The sequence below is a fragment of the Phacochoerus africanus genome, chromosome 5 (assembly GCF_016906955.1).
Source record: "Phacochoerus africanus isolate WHEZ1 chromosome 5, ROS_Pafr_v1, whole genome shotgun sequence".
NCBI lineage: Eukaryota > Metazoa > Chordata > Mammalia > Artiodactyla > Suidae > Phacochoerus > Phacochoerus africanus.
Window position 1 is genome coordinate 94,688,637 of NC_062548.1, and position 16,131 is coordinate 94,704,767.

Below are 16,131 nucleotides of genomic sequence, written 5' to 3' on the forward strand. Positions count from 1 at the left end.
TGGACTCTCCATCTGTCTTGACCCTCTTCATGAACTAAAGCCAGATAGCTTTCCAAATGCTTAAGTCTCCTTATTTTTACATTAAAATCATTCCCTTCATTTTAGACAGACCGCATTGTTCAAAACTGTAATATTCATAACAAAAACCTCAGATGCAACTGTTGTCCCTAAGTTTGTTCCAACCCATAATTGACGATTCACTCTCAGCTGGACATTCCTAATAAAAATATCAGAAATATTTCCTCCCTTTATCAAAGCCTTTTACAATTCAGCCTTAACCAAACTCTCTCACTTCATCTGCCATTCTTCTTCTTCATGTCATCTTAGTTCTAGTCAAATTTCGTTAATTGACTTTTCACCTTTCTCCAAAGAAGATATACAGATGGCCAACAAACACATGAAAAAATGCTCAACATCGCTGATTATAAGAGAAATGCAAATCAAAACTACCATGAGATATCACCTCACACCAGTCAGAATGGCCATCATTAATAAATCCACAAATAACAAGTGCTGGAGGGGCTGTGGAGAAAAGGGAACCCTCCTGCACTGTTGGTGGGAATGTCAACTGGTACAGCCACTATGGAGAACAGTTTGGAGATACCTTAGAAATCTATACACAGAACTTCCATATGACCCCGCAATCCCACTCTTGGGCATCTATCCGGACAAAACTCTCCTTAAAAGAGACACGTGCACCCGCATGTTCATTGCAGCACTATTCACAATAGCCAAGACACGGAAACAACCCAAATGTCCATCGACAGAGGATTGGATTCGGAAGATGGGGTATATATACACAATGGAATACTACTCAGCCATAAAAAAGAATGACATAATGCCATTTGCAGCAACATGGATGGAACTAGAGAATCTCGTACTGAGTGAAATGAGCCAGAAAGACAAAGACAAATACCATATGATATCACTTATAACTGGAATCTAATATCCAGCACAAATGAACATCTCAGAAAAGAAAATCATGGACTTGGAGAAGAGACTTGTGGCTGCCTGATGGGAGGGGGGGGGAGGGAGTGGGAGGGATCGGGAGCTTGGGGTAATCAGACACAACTTAGAATAGATTTACAAGGAGATCCTGCTGAATAGCATTGAGAACTTTGTCTAGATACTCATGTTGCAACAGAAGAAAGGGTGGGGGAAAAAATGTAATTGTAATGTATACATGTAAGGATAACCTGACCCCCTTGCTGTACAGTGGGAAAATTAAAAAAATAAATAAATAAATAAATAAATAAATAATGTTCACTCATTTCCACTCCCTCACCTGGAGTGCTGTTCCCAGATTCCCTCAATTTCAAATGTATCATCCCTCAAAATGTCATTCAAAGTTTACTTCTTTACAAAATAAATCCCAATACTTTGTAAATAAGCTCTTCTTTTAAATTTCCCTGGCCTCTTATATGCCTTATATTCTTTTTGCAGTTTGAACATCTTATACGTGGATCTCTGTCTAATTCAACATTGTTCCCCTCAAAGTAGTTACCATAGTGCCTCACACATAGTAGACCTTTAATGTGTTTCTTTAATTAATGATTTAATTAATGCCTTGGGGCTCCCATGATTTATTTTGCAAACAACACATTCTAAAATGCTGCTTAAGGAAGTTCCCATTGTGGAGCAGTGGAAACAAATCTGACTAGTATCCATGAGGATGAAGGTTCCATCCCTGGCCTCGCTCAGTTGGTCAGATATCCTGTATTGCCATGATCCATGGTGTAGTTTGCAGATGTGGCTCAGATCCAGCGTTGCTGTGGCTGTGGTGTAGCCTGACAGCTGTAGCTCCAAATCGACTCCTAACTTGGGAACTTCCACGTGCTGCAGGTGCAGCCCTAAAAAGAAAAAAAAAATTGCTGACTAAGACTTACGGCTTTGAAATGCCTCAATTTAAAAAAAAATCTATTCCCGCTGAAAACTTTATTTAGTCCTTTATAATGTACATACTAATCTTGATTCATGGAAACATTTCTTTGAAAATCTTTGTATTATAAACATATACATGTATATATGTACATGTATTTATATACATATATACATATACATAAATATATATATGGAATGTGGTTTTCAGATTATAGAACAGACAGCATCAAGAAGGAGATATGCAGGTACAAGAACTCAGTGGCTGTCAGGAAGGTCTCTGCAGGCAACACCTGCAGCAGCATCCAAAAGTGCTTTGAAGGCTTAGTGTGGTTATTCTGCTGAATAACTGAATATCCACAGAGCCAAGGTCCGTGACCTTGAGCAAGCAGATCTTTTCTGCTGAATATGATCTTATTCCAGGTGAAGTCAAATTATTCTTCCCAGTGGCCAAGAAAACCTCAAAGCTTTCAAACCACTTTGCCCTGTGCGATGCCTCATATCTGCTAGGGCAGCCCACAGGACACAAGGACCACAAAATGCGCTTGAATTGCTTGGAAGCATAAAACTTTCCATTTAGTACAGAATTCTGATGTATCTAGCTTGTACGCTGAGTATAAAAAGGACTTTGACCTGAAGTAGGAAAGGCTGAAGTGCTGCTTCTGTGCCTTCCTTGAATCTGAGCTAGAATAAAGGATTTGTTTTAGTGAAGAGAATCACAAGGCCTGCCAGAGCAACGGACATTCCATCTTGACCCATCTGCCCACTCTTGCCCACATTCCATCTTGACCCATCTGCCCACTCTTCCATTTTCTCTCCTTTCAGCATTCAGAGGGTGTGCTTTTGAATTAGTCAAACAGGCAACAGCAAATGAAGGAAATGGGAAAGAAACTCTTTGTCTTCAAATTGAAGTACATGTAAAGAAAACACAAGTAGAAATTTATTAAAAGACTTTTGTGAGGAGGCTTTTAGTCAGCATTTGACTTGGTTAAAATCCTGAGCTGATTGTTTATTACAGCCCAGCAGCAGGGGAAGCAAAAGTCAGTCCTTTGTGCATTTGTCTATTAAAAGGAGGAAGAGGAGCTTAGACACTTAAAATTTCAGCCCGTGGTATACAGATGTGTCAACCCCATTAAAGAAAGACAGTTCTGTCAAGGATGAGTGGCTGATGGATCGGTCTTGGCTCTTCTTGTTAACCATTTCAGCACTGGTCCTTGTTCTGCATCTTTCTTCATCTCTTTTATCCCAGCATTTCCTTCTATGACTTTCTTCTTAGAGTAGAACATCCTTGTTTTCCGTGTCCATAGTAGGATATTTAGCTTCCATAGGCTTTTCATTGGCTCTGATTTTATTCTGACCGGCAAATAAAGAGCCTGTTCAAGACAGAATGTTTTCCTTCTTTGAATATTTTCATTAGATTTTGCCAGAAATACTTAAACCTTATGTATTTGTATAATGAGAGTGTTCGGGATTTGACTAAAATTTTTAGTGAAAAAACAAAACCCTGAAAATAATTGAATTCAGCTAATTGGGGGTTTCTATATGTTGGGGCAAATGTGATTGCCTGAATTGGTGGCAATATACAACTCTAGATTGCTTCTTAGATGATATTTCCTTTGGGTAGGAAATACATAATGTCAGCATCTGTGTGGGTTGAAGATTCATTAATGGAGTTTTACATAAAGATTGGTCCTTATAAAGGAAACTGACTTAAAATCAGATGCTTTCAAAGGTCAGTCTGATAATGTACATTGAAGGGGAGGGAGGAAATGCACTTAAGTGTTCTCATTTTATGAGATTAAAATATGCTAACTACTTTTAACTACTCAAGCAATATGCAAATGTAAAGCAATACTATACATACGCAGGTCATGTCTAAAGTGTAAATTATAGCTTAAATAGCCACAACATTTTGTCACATTGTTATAACTAAGTTAGTACATTTAGAGAGGCACAATTTTTATACTTTAAATGTGTAGGTCATATCTTTCTAAGTCCTTGATTCTCTGCCATATCTGCTTATTCGAATCATCTCGGAGACATCTGAAAATGTTAGTGCCCAGGACACAAAGTGTACCATTTAAATGAAGATACAGAGGTCAGGGGGAGGGTTGGGGCCAAGGCACAAATATTTTCCAAGCCTCTTTAGGTGATTTCATTGTGATGCCAAATTGAGAACCATTATGAATATTAAACATTTCATCCAATCGATGCAGCCTGATGTAGCCAGTAGAGTCTTGTCAATATAGTTGTATATATCCAGTTGATTTTTTAATTGTAAAGTGATACAGATTTTTTTCCATGTCATTGGCAATACTATCAATTTAAAATAAAATGCATTGTCTCTTCTTAAGTAGGACTATTTGAATATTTAAGTCAAAGACTTTCATTATAATACTGCAAGTCAAAATAAATTGCAGAATTAAAATTTTGATGTTGTAAAGCTTAACATTAGTGCAAGTATGATAAGGAGTAGAGATCATTATTTCACTTTGAGAGTATAGCTGAGAAAAATAATAGAAACATTAACTGGTGATATGAAAACTATAAAGCTATAATTTCACATGTTTTATCTAGGAGTTATGAAAACTAGGTATCTAAGAAAGAGATTAAATTAGGATTGAATGTCCATGGTGAAAAAGCCAGACTGTCCTATACTCTTCAAAATGAATATTTTCTTCCCTCTGAAACTGTGAATGTGTCCATTCAAACTATCTGAAATAGCATAGAAATGCGGCAGAATATAGTAAAAAAAGCATAGGGTTCGGTCAGAGTTTGAAATTTTAGTGTGAGGTATTCACAAACTTGGTTTTTTCCAAGTCTCTTAATTTCCTGGGCCTTAGTTTTCTTATCTGTAAAAAGAAAAGGCTAAATTAAATCTGTGTTTTTCAAATTTGAGTGATGAACTATCATTTTAATAAAATCAATTTAGAACAATTCTTATTTCTATAAAAAATAGAAGAGTGCCTTGCAAGCACAAAGCCTATGTATGGTATGTGAATCCTGGGGAACTGGGAAGAAATATTCAAAAGACCTTGAATTAGAAGATCTCTTTAACTTTTGTAGTTTTATGATTTTTTCATGAGAAAGGCATGTAGCCTGGGGAATGGAGGCGGGGGCAACTTATTTCAAGCATGAGATATAAAATATATCACATATTCCTGCCATGCAGTATTAAGGCCAATGATCTTTAGAAAGAAAAGATTTGTTTCAACAGGCTATTTGGTTTACTACAAGTGGAAAAGGAAACAAAATAAAATGAAACAAAAGAACATTTACAGCTTGTGAATGTGGAAATCTATCTTATCCTTGAGACCAGAGAACTCTTACTGTGAGCAGTGACTGAATGTATTGTGAATTACAGCTACTGATTCCAGAGGTGGTATTATTCTCTCCGGCCAAAATGTTCTCTGACCAATCAAATTAATTCCAAACCAAAAAGTGAGAATGTGCTCTGCTTTTTATTGCTTTATTTGTTTTTCATGTATTTTATTGCACTTCTGTGCTCACTGTTGGGAAGTGGGTTCTTTCTAAGGAGAGTAAGGGAAGGGAAGGCCTAGTACTTTACAAAAAACATTGAGTTTCAAGCTAAACTGATTATTGGAAATAACAAGTAAAATAATAGTAATAATAATAATAATAGTAATAATAATAATAATAATAATAATAATAAAGTATCAGGAGCACCACTGCAATCTTCTTAAAGTAGGACTTATGTGAATGGGTGCTAGAAATACACTTTCTTTTTCTTCTTTTTTTATTGAGATGTAGTTGGTGTACAACATAGTGATTCACAATTTTTAAAGATTATACTGCATTTATAGTTATTATAAAGTAATGGCTATATTCTTTATATTGTCCAAAATTTCTTAAAGTTTTCCCAGGTGACTTTGATGACCAACCCTATTTAGGATCAGCTAATCTAGAGACTTCACTTCTTATCTCAGCTTCACCTGTACCTAGCTCTAGATGCCAGAAAAAAAATCTCATAACCTTTATGGGTCTTCTTTTTTCAGTTCTAAAATCTACATTCATATGATTCATTGAGATAAAGTTTCACAGTTAAAGTTAATCACAAATCAACCAATGTCCATTTTTTTTCAAATTGGAGCTTAAAATATAAGTTTTGGAGTTCCCCATGTGCCTTATTGGGTTAAGAACCCATCATAGTATCTATGAAGACGTGGGTTCAATCCCTGGCCTCGCTCAGTGGGTTTCTGATAGAGTGTGAACAGAACACCTTCCATGTTTCTTTGTTTTTCTCAATTTTCAGTCCTCATAATGTAAGAGGAAAAGTAACTCTAAAATCTCAGGGAGACAGAGGTTGCTATGGGAAAGTTCCTCGTAAAAGCAGCAGCCATCAGAAACCTTTAAAGACATTTTAACTCTGGCATGTTGTGTGATTTTGACAGCAGGAAAGTAATAGAGTTTGGCACAGAGTTGAGCCCCAGTAAATGTTTATTGAATGAATCAATGAAACAGTGGCTCAATAAATCAAGAATGTTATAGGGCCATAAAATTTTAGAATTGAAAGAAACACTGGAGATCACTTAGTCCAGCCATGTCACTTTGCCAGGGAGGAAAACGGGGCCCAGTGAGGCTAAGTGGGGTCTCCAAGGGCAGAGAGCTGAAAAGTGGCCAAGTGGAAATAAGTGCTCAACTCCCCTGATCCTATTTAAGCCCAATGTTTTTGCTTTTGTTTCTTCTCCTGAGAAAATGAAAAACACAAGAATTTCATGAAATCATTTTGCAAGTCATCCAGATATAAACCTCTTTAAAAGGATAAACCATCAACTGAGAGACATTTTTTTCTTCCTTTATGCAAATAGTAATATGTCCCTCTCTCTCTTAACTTTGTGAACACTAAATAGGCAAAATTTTCCTAGAATTAAGGTGTTGGACATAATGATAATTCTGGTTATTGAATGATTTGGTAAAGAGCTTTTTTTGGTAAAGTTTTTAAACTGCTGGACAGTCCTTTAAGTTACCTGAAGAATAATGATAATAATAACGAACAGTTGATTGCCAACCATATGCAGGATATTTATGTACACAAAAACATGCTGAGGATAAATTTTTCTCATAGAATCATTGGCTAAAGCCTCCTGAAATAGAATTTAAGTAACCTCCACTCTAAAGAAAACCTCTAAAAACCAGCCAGTTACTTCCCTCAGCAATTACTAGAAGACAGCAAAACTGATTTTTTTTTATTTTTAAACATTTGTAACACAATTCCTGCCTCTCTACCTCCCACCTTCCTTATCTACCTAAGCACTGTGGATGAGTGAGTGGGGCAGAAGAATTAGTAGATCATAGACCCTGTGAAAATGTAGTGTCTAAGGAGACGTGTGCTTCCATTGCCCAAGATAATTGGGAAAAGAAACTATTATAGAAGCATGTGTAGTGTCTGTGTATGCCTGCAAGAGAAGAATGTCTGCATTCCACATTTGATGCATTATTGTGTCTGTATCAAACTTGCTGACCTGCCTTGTGCCTTGCTGTGGAGAGAAGGAAACTGGCAGGGTGGAAAGAGACAAAGGAGTGTAGCCTACACTTTCAACATCTGGTGTGTCCAGGATTCCTAAGATTCTATGGGTCAAGCAGACACTCCGCTTAGTCTGGGGCATGAGCCATCTGGCCAGTATTACTCCCACCTGCTGGGATTTTGGGCCAGGGGATCACAGTAGCAGGATATAACATTTTGGAACCAGAGGATAAAGCAGGCTGAGCCAGATGTATCAACCTCTTTTTCTTTCTCTCTCTTGCTCATAGTCATTCTCAATCTTTCTCTCATTTTGTTTGGAAAATGCAGTGGGGCGGCCCTGCAGAGCACTTAGGAGTCTGCCATATGGAGAATATCAGAGTCAGTGAGGGTGAACCATAGAAACCAGTCCAGTCAACAGAAGGAACTGCAACAATGACCACTGTCCTGATCTCGTCCTCTCAGTTCCGTCTCAATATACTGGAAGAGCTGGGTTTTAAGGCAGGTGGTAAGAAGATGTTTGTGGTCATACCACCTTCTCCCCTTCCTCCTCAACTCTATGAATTGAGGGGTGAAATTTACATCTGATATTAGGTGAAAGTTATAAATTAGCCTGAGCTTTCAAACACCAAAACGCCAGAAATTTAGTAATTCTGCCTAAGATGTTGTTACACATACTTTGTATTACTTAATCCCACAACCAACCTGTCATATAGCTTCTAGTGTTATTGCCTCCATTTGCTGATGAGAAAACTGATATTTTATGATGACTGGTTATTTAAGTACTCACAATGTAAGAGGGATTCAAACCCAGGTGTTTATGACTCTATAGCCCTCATTCCTATGATCTTTAACTTTATAACTGTTGGTCTCCTTGCTATCACTTTCATACAAACCCAGAATCCCATCTCCTCACAGAACCCAGACTTAATTTTTTAAAATGTAAATCAAATCAAGTCACTCTCCAGCTTGCAATACTCTAATGGCTTCCCATTGTACATGGAATAAGATCCAAAAGTTGGACCAAGATGATGCATGAATGAATATTAATCTCCTTCTCAATTCCAGTTCCTGCACTAGGTGCTTTACATGTGCGAATTTTGGATTCAGTATTCTTTGCCTTAAGGCCAAACACAATGCCATGGATTTCCAGCATCCCTTCCTTTCCCCTGGTACAAAGTGTGTTACTCTAAAATCCAAGTGTTCTCAGTTTTACTGACCTTAGATAAATGAGGGTTGTCATAGAATATCTGTAAATCTGCTATAAATACCATTGTATTCCTATAATTGTATATAATACAATAGTATATATGTGTGTGTGTATATATATGTATAAAATGTACTTATTTGATTTGCAAAGAAATCATCAGTTCACATTAGAGATTATTTGTAAAGTCTATATTCACCAGCCATGTTTTTACTTTGATTGTGTCACTGGTATTATCCTCCAGGTTAAAATGTGCTAGAGGCTATTTGTCATAGATTCAGTTGTTGGGAGTTGAGCCTGAGGCTGGTCCAGAAATTACATATTGCACACCTGGTGAATATTTACTTATGACTTTCTCTGAGTATTATATGATCTGTGCAGAAATGAATGGTCATCAGCCCAGACAGGCATGGAGTGGCCTGTTTGGTTCCCAGCACCTGCAGTTATCTAAACAAATGCAAATCAGTTGCACAATAGGACTGGAAAATTGTTGTACTAGTGTGTTGGGCTGTGTCCTATTTTTTTTTTGTTGTTGTTCAAGCTTAATCTGCATTTAGTTCTTGGTCATGATTTAAAGGCTTACTCCATGGCAATATCTGGGAACTAAGGAAGAGCATGAGATTAGAATAAAGGGCAAGGGTTATGCATGTTTTGATTCTAGTCCAATTAAATATATGACCCCAGTTTTATCTATTGAAACCTCACTCTCATCTAATAAATGAAGGCGTTATGCTAAATAATATCTAAGTTCTTTAGCTTTCATATTTAATGACTTCAAATATATTAAGAATATGCCTCCTTTTTGGATTACCTAAGGGATGCTTGGCAACTTATTTCCAGATTGGTTGCCTTGAGGTGACTCTAGAGTAAAATAAAACCTTGAAAAACGAATATTTTATAAAGCTCAAAATTTTGCTACAAACAATAGAAGTTAGCCTCAGATTTTCCACAGGTCGAATTACTTTTGGGAATTTCAAAATGATTTATGACATTGCATCAGATTGAAAATCTAAGGAAAGCATGAATTATTCTCCCTTTAAAATAATACTATTTTTCCTTATAGTGACCAGTTGATAGTTTTAGTTTCTAAATTACAAAGGGTTTTGGCAAGTACAACTCTGCTGTTTTCTGTTACACTTCTTAGGGACTGAGAATTTTTCCTGATGTGATTTTTAATAGGCAGACTTTCGTTTTCTATTTTCTAAATTTGCTTTATCTTTATAGTCAGAGACAGCTAGGCTTGTTATTTCATTTAATAATGCAGACTTCTAGTGTGTACTTTTGTTTAGTCAAGGATGTTTTTGGCACAGTATTCTTGTGTATTTGATTTCTACAGTAGTAAAACAAATGGAACAAGTCTCTTACTCAAATGTCAGGTTTTGTTCGTTCTTTTCACATGTTAATCTTAGTTTCTAATTTGTTGGAACACAATTTTAGAATAGAATATAAGGTACAGTAAAATCTTATAAACCTGTGTGATTTGGGATTGTGTTTATGAAAAGCAAGATAATCAAGAACGGTAATGTGGGCCAAGTTCTTGACTTGGGAAAATGGCCTGGCATTCTTCAAATAAGTGGGAACAGTGGGACTTCTCTCTAGCCCATGGATATCTTTGTCCTTAGAAAGTAGGGTCGTTCCCTTAGATATCCTTCACTTAGTAATGTTCAGTGAACTTGGAGGTTGTGGAAGCGTAGGGTCAAATTAATGAAACTTTACCCCATTCATAGGCAATGGGAAGGGGCCTTGTCCTAAGAATCAGTTTCTGCGTGAATTTAGGAAGTCATTTAACCTTTCTTTGTCTGGTGTTCTGTTCTCTAAAGTAGAAATAAAAAGATCCATTTGTTCAATCTACCATCCAAAGATTGAACACCTGCCATATCCAATTAAGAGGTTCAGTTATATTTAAGTCCTTTCTATAATGATAAATTTCTTTTCAATGGAATATTCCACCTATGGATAATACTCTTAGAAAGTCTTTAATATATTTAGATATATCTTCCCATAGCTTTCATGCTTTGATTCTGTTTATACCCTTGATTCCATATAACACGGAATTACTCTTCTAGGGTACATCCTTCCTGATGTTTGAAAATCTTGTTATATATCCACTAATTTTTTTATATACAGGGTTTTTTAACATCACCTTATTCAATCTGAGAGCCTTTTATCATCATAGCGTATATACAAACACATTTCAGCTTGTCTAAATAGGATTTGATAACAGGCATGAGGTGAGCAGCACTGAAGCATAAGACTATCCCATCCCTCTTCAAACTTTCATGAATATAACCCATGCTTACCTGGGTTTTTTGAGTGTCTCCATCACACTGTTGATTCATGTTCCAAAGACGCTACAGGTATGGCTTTGTTTTGTCTGATGTATCTGGGAAGTCATGTTTCTTATATATTCTTATTCAATTGAGTTATGTTAGGCCTGAGAATAGGACTCAGGTTTATTCCCATCATATTTAACTTTGTCAAAATTGGCTTATCCAGTCAGCATAACAATAATTTATATAATTTTTTATTGAACTTTCCTTCAGAAAATTAGATGAGCAAGAACTGTGTATTTTTGTCTAAGTTATTTGAAGAGTGAAAATTGAATAGTACTAAAATCCAGTCATACGCTATTAGATCTCTTCCTTCAATTTTATGGCAACATAAAACAAATTAATATAGGATATTAGAAAAATGCTCCAAGTTTTTGAACAGTTTATTTTTTAATTGTTTCTCTATCATAATATCATACCATATTGTAATATCATCATATCTATGATGAGTAATAGAGACTCTCTTCATCTTGACATTTCTCTGTTAAGCAGTATGTTTAGAGTACGGTCTTTCAAACAATTATGACTTTGCATATAAAGATATAAAAATATCTTTATTTTTTCTAAACCATATGAAGTGGTTCTGGAGCATAAATTGTATTAAGAGATATTAATATGCATTGAAAGGTTCTTAAATGCTACATAGTTGATATTATTACAGCTGCTGTTTTTGTTTTTACTAATAAAAGTGGCATTAATAGGAGTAATGTCTTGATCATATCACCCTATTAATTAAAATACTTTATCAGATAAATTTGTTTTGTTCTCAGTCATCCAGATTAAAAAAATATTATTAAAATTATTTTTTGAAATATAGTATAAATATTAAGTGTACAATATAAATGTACAGCTATATGATTTTTTTTGTACTACAGTCACACTTACAACCAACACCCAGATCAAGAACAGAAGATTCTTAGCACCCAAAAAGACCTCCTAACACATCCCCTCTTCATTTCTACCAAGAGTAGCCATTGTCTTGACTTAACAATACTAGAGATTAGTTTTCCTTTGTTTTAAAAAAAATTATATAAATGGAATCATAAATATGTTCCCTTTTGTGACTGGCATTTTTTTTAAAGCCCACATTTATGGCATATGAAAGTTCTCAGGCTGGGGACTGAATCTGAACTGCAGCAGTGACCACAGCAGTGGCAATGCCAGATCTTTAACCCGCTGTGCCAGGCCAGGGATTGAAACCGCACCTCTACAGCAAGTGGAGCCACAGCAGTTGGCTTCTTAACCCACTGTGCCACAGCAGAAACTCCTGTCTGGCATTTTTCAAACTCAGTGTTATTATTGTGAGTTTTAACCATGTTTTTGCATGTAGTCGTAGATTATATATTCTTAGTGATATTTAATATTCCATTGTGTAACTATACCCCAATTTATAGATCCATTCCATTATTGATTGGCATTTACTACTGTTCAGTTTGAGGTTACTAGGTAGAGTGCTGCTATCAACATTCTGGTGTGTTCTTCTGATGATCTTTGTGTCCATTTTGTTGAAGATATACTTACAAGGGGGATTACTGTGTCATAGGGTAGGCGGATGTCTAAAAGATATTGCCAGAAAAGCAGTTCTTACCAGCAGTATGTGAGTTCCAGTTGCTCCACATCCTCACTAACACTTGGTACATTTTGTCTTTTTTGTTTTATTCATTGCAGTGGAATGAACTCGTATTTTGTTGTGGTTTAATTTGCATTTCTCTGAATACTAATAAAGTTGAATGTCTTTTCACATGGATATCCTTTTATCATGGATAAAAGTATCTGTTCAAGTTATTTTTTCTATTCTTCCTGTTGGTTTGTCTAGTTTTCTTTTTTTTTTTCTAATTGATTTGAATAAGTTCTTTATGTATCCTAGGTATAAGTATTTGTTGATATATATACTACTGTGGATCTAATTTCTTTTTGATGTTTATTGTTTTAGAACATATTAGAAATGCCTATCTTTGGGACATATTTTTTTAATGGACATAAACCCATTATTTAAGTGTTCAACAGGAAAACAAACAATTCTTACTGTACTGCTTGGTATTTGCATATGATATAGCACAAAACATAACCACTAAGACTGTATGGTAACAGACAAAGAATTGGAGGAATTACAGTCATCTTGTAGAAAATAGAATGATTTATATATTCTCATATAGTATGCATAGTCTTTCTTTAAAAGAACATAGCAAAAGTATTTTCTCTGCTTAGATTTATGTCTTTTTTTGCAGCATTTTGTGGTATTGATATATTCTACAAAGTGAATTTTCCCAAAACGTTGTGGTTGCATTTAATGAAAATTTAAATTATCTCAGTTTTATAGTAATAAAAAAGGAGTGATGTATTTTTGTTTTTAAGTAATAGGAATATGATGGTGCAAAATATCATTAACACTTACATAACTTCAAAGCTTTCCTTTTAGTGAACTGCAAACTCTGTTTACTGTTTTTCCATTTGGCTCTGCCATGTAATCTAGCAAACAAATCCTTTATCAAAATTTATTTTGAATTATGCATACTTGGAATGATATGTGATCCCTTGTATTAAATGCTATGGCCTTTTAACTAGACCAAACCTCTTCAAGCCCCCAAACTCTGTTTTTAATATTTAAGCATAATCAGAGGCTGAGTTCTAGTCCTGCTTCTGTGACTGGCCCACTTTTTAAATCTTACAATCATTTAAATTCCACAGGCATCACTTTCTTAATAATGTATATTAAATATTTGGGCTAGAGAAGGATCTCTAAAACTTCTTTTGGCTCAGAGATCTATTCTGAGTATTCACTGGAGATAAAAATTTTGCAAAAATCATCCTCAGATAAGTGGATCTCACTGTATATCATGTATCATATATGTGGATATGAACCAGAATTCACTTGACTTCCTATCATCAAATGGTCAAAACAGTGAGCAGAGAGAAATGAATTGAAGGAGATTGGGAATGTTATTTTTATTGATTATGGTGACTATTTTCTAAAGACTGATGCCTTTATAGTATATGACATTCCTGTGGGATAGCATAAAACCAAACAGTGCTTATTGCAGTTGGTCAATTTTCAATTTGTCAGCACTCTCATCAGCATTGGATAAGAATTACTGTTTTTCTATAGCTTTTCCAAAGCCTTGAGTTTTTCTGTCTCTTCATTTCATTTTTTGTCAGCTTTATGGCTATGAAATAGTATCTGAATGTAATTTGATTTTTGCCTTTCCCCGAAGACCCATAAAATTGAGCATCTTTTTACTTATTTATATAGCGCATTTACATATACATATATACACACCTATTTTTCTAAGAAATTGCTATACATTTCACTTGCCCATTTACTCATTGTTTGTTTTAAATTAATTTATCAGAGTGCTTTGTGTATTCTGTATTGCAATCTTTTGTAGATTAATATGCACAAAAATATTTTCTACCATCTTTAGATACTTTCTTCATGATATTATTGATAATTTGGTGACCTTAATTTTAATGTGGTTGATTTATTTGATATTTTAATAGTGCTTTTTATGCCTCTTTAATAAATCCTTCCATACTTCAGTATTGTAATTTCTTGTCTTACACAAATTTTACAGGTTTACCCCACAAGATTAAATCTTTAGTCCATGGAGAATTGATTTTTGTAAGCAAAATGATGTAAAGATCCAATTTCATATTATTCATATAGGTAACTTGTTGTTCCCAGCATTGACCAATCTATAATTTGCCTACTTATTTGCAATGCCTGACTTAATATAAATCATTTTAATATATGCTTAAGATTATTTTTAATTGATTATTTTCTCTCTTTGCCTATCCTAATGTATTATCTTTATTACCATAATTTTCTAATAAATGTTCATCTTTACACAGAAGATTTCATTAATCTTCTTTCTCTGATGTATCTTGGATATTTTGGGCTCCTTGTTTTTCCCCCAGAGAACTTGTAGAATAAGCTTTTCATATTCATTTTAAAAAAGTCATTGAGGTTTTTGTTGGAATTTCACTGAATCTATTGATCTGTTTATGTTTAAAACATTGATTGTCCCTAGTACATAGAACCCTACAATCTTTCTGACGTGTCTTAAACCTAATAGTTTTTTGAAGATTATTTTGGTCTTTCAATTTGTATAATAATATTTCCTATATGATGTTGTTTTTTTCACTTACACTCTTCATAATGCTCATGGATTTTTCTTGTCTTCCTACATTAGTTAGTACCTCAAACACAGTATATTGATAGTGGGCATCTTGTTCTGTTTCTGATCTTAGAATATTGTAGATTTCACTATAAAGATGGCATATGTTATTTGTTTTAGAACATTTATTACATTTATTATGTAGGCAGGCAAGGAGGAAGATATCTACCATTTCTGGTATCCACCAACTTTGCCAGATGCCTGTACAGGCTTTATCTCTTTATATCCTGAAAGACTGGTATCACTAACCGTTTTTAGGAACTGAGATTTTAAAAGATGCGTGATTACCCTCAGTGACGTTAACAAGTGGCCAAGCTAGGACTTAAATTCATAGTTTAGCCTACTCTTTTTTCCTAAGCATATAAGAAATATTAATTGTGCTGGCTCCCAATATCAAGCCACTTGCCATATTGATTTGACCAGGGAACCAAACACCTAAACTCTAGACTTTCAGAGATGGATTTAGGTCAGCCATGGTCACTTCATAACCTCTAAAGACTAATACAGAGCTTCACACCTGTGAAGTGCTCAGCCAGTATTTTGAGCGAATGAATGGAAGGGATCCTTTAGTATAGATTGGGTTGTTCTTGCTGTGACTCTGCCTCAAAATGTGGGTTTGGCTTGACCACTAGTATTCACTAGTAGTTTACTAGTAGGCAGTGACTATTCCTCAAGGATTCACTCTCTCATGAAATTTCCTAGGTGCTCAGTATTTTACTCAGTGCCATGCCTTGCATACCTGTAGTTGCTTATGGTACTTTCTGTATCCAGGAAGTCAAGTTATTGGGCCCTGCTAAGCTAAGACCTTGATTTCAGCTCTAATGTGAGAACAAGAGTTATTTGACTATTAAATGAAAATAGTCTTGAGATAAAATCCTCAGGGTCAGAACGAGACCCTTGATGGTACATGAACCCTCAAGTGGTCATAGTAAAGACGCTGTATTACCAGTGAAACAGATTAAGATTCTCTTGTGCCACTTATAATTCTATGTTTATAGTTTATCAGAACCTGAATCCGGACAATATTGTCTCACTTTTCTTGGCACAATGCCATCATTG

The 16,131-nt window shown here is 35.2% G+C and overlaps 1 protein-coding gene across 1 annotated transcript in view; it reads left to right on the top strand.

The window, feature by feature from the left end:
- NRXN1 (neurexin 1) overlaps positions 1–16,131 on the top strand; it is a 1,110,288-nt gene that overhangs the window by 400,638 nt on the left and 693,519 nt on the right. The window lies entirely within an intron of this gene.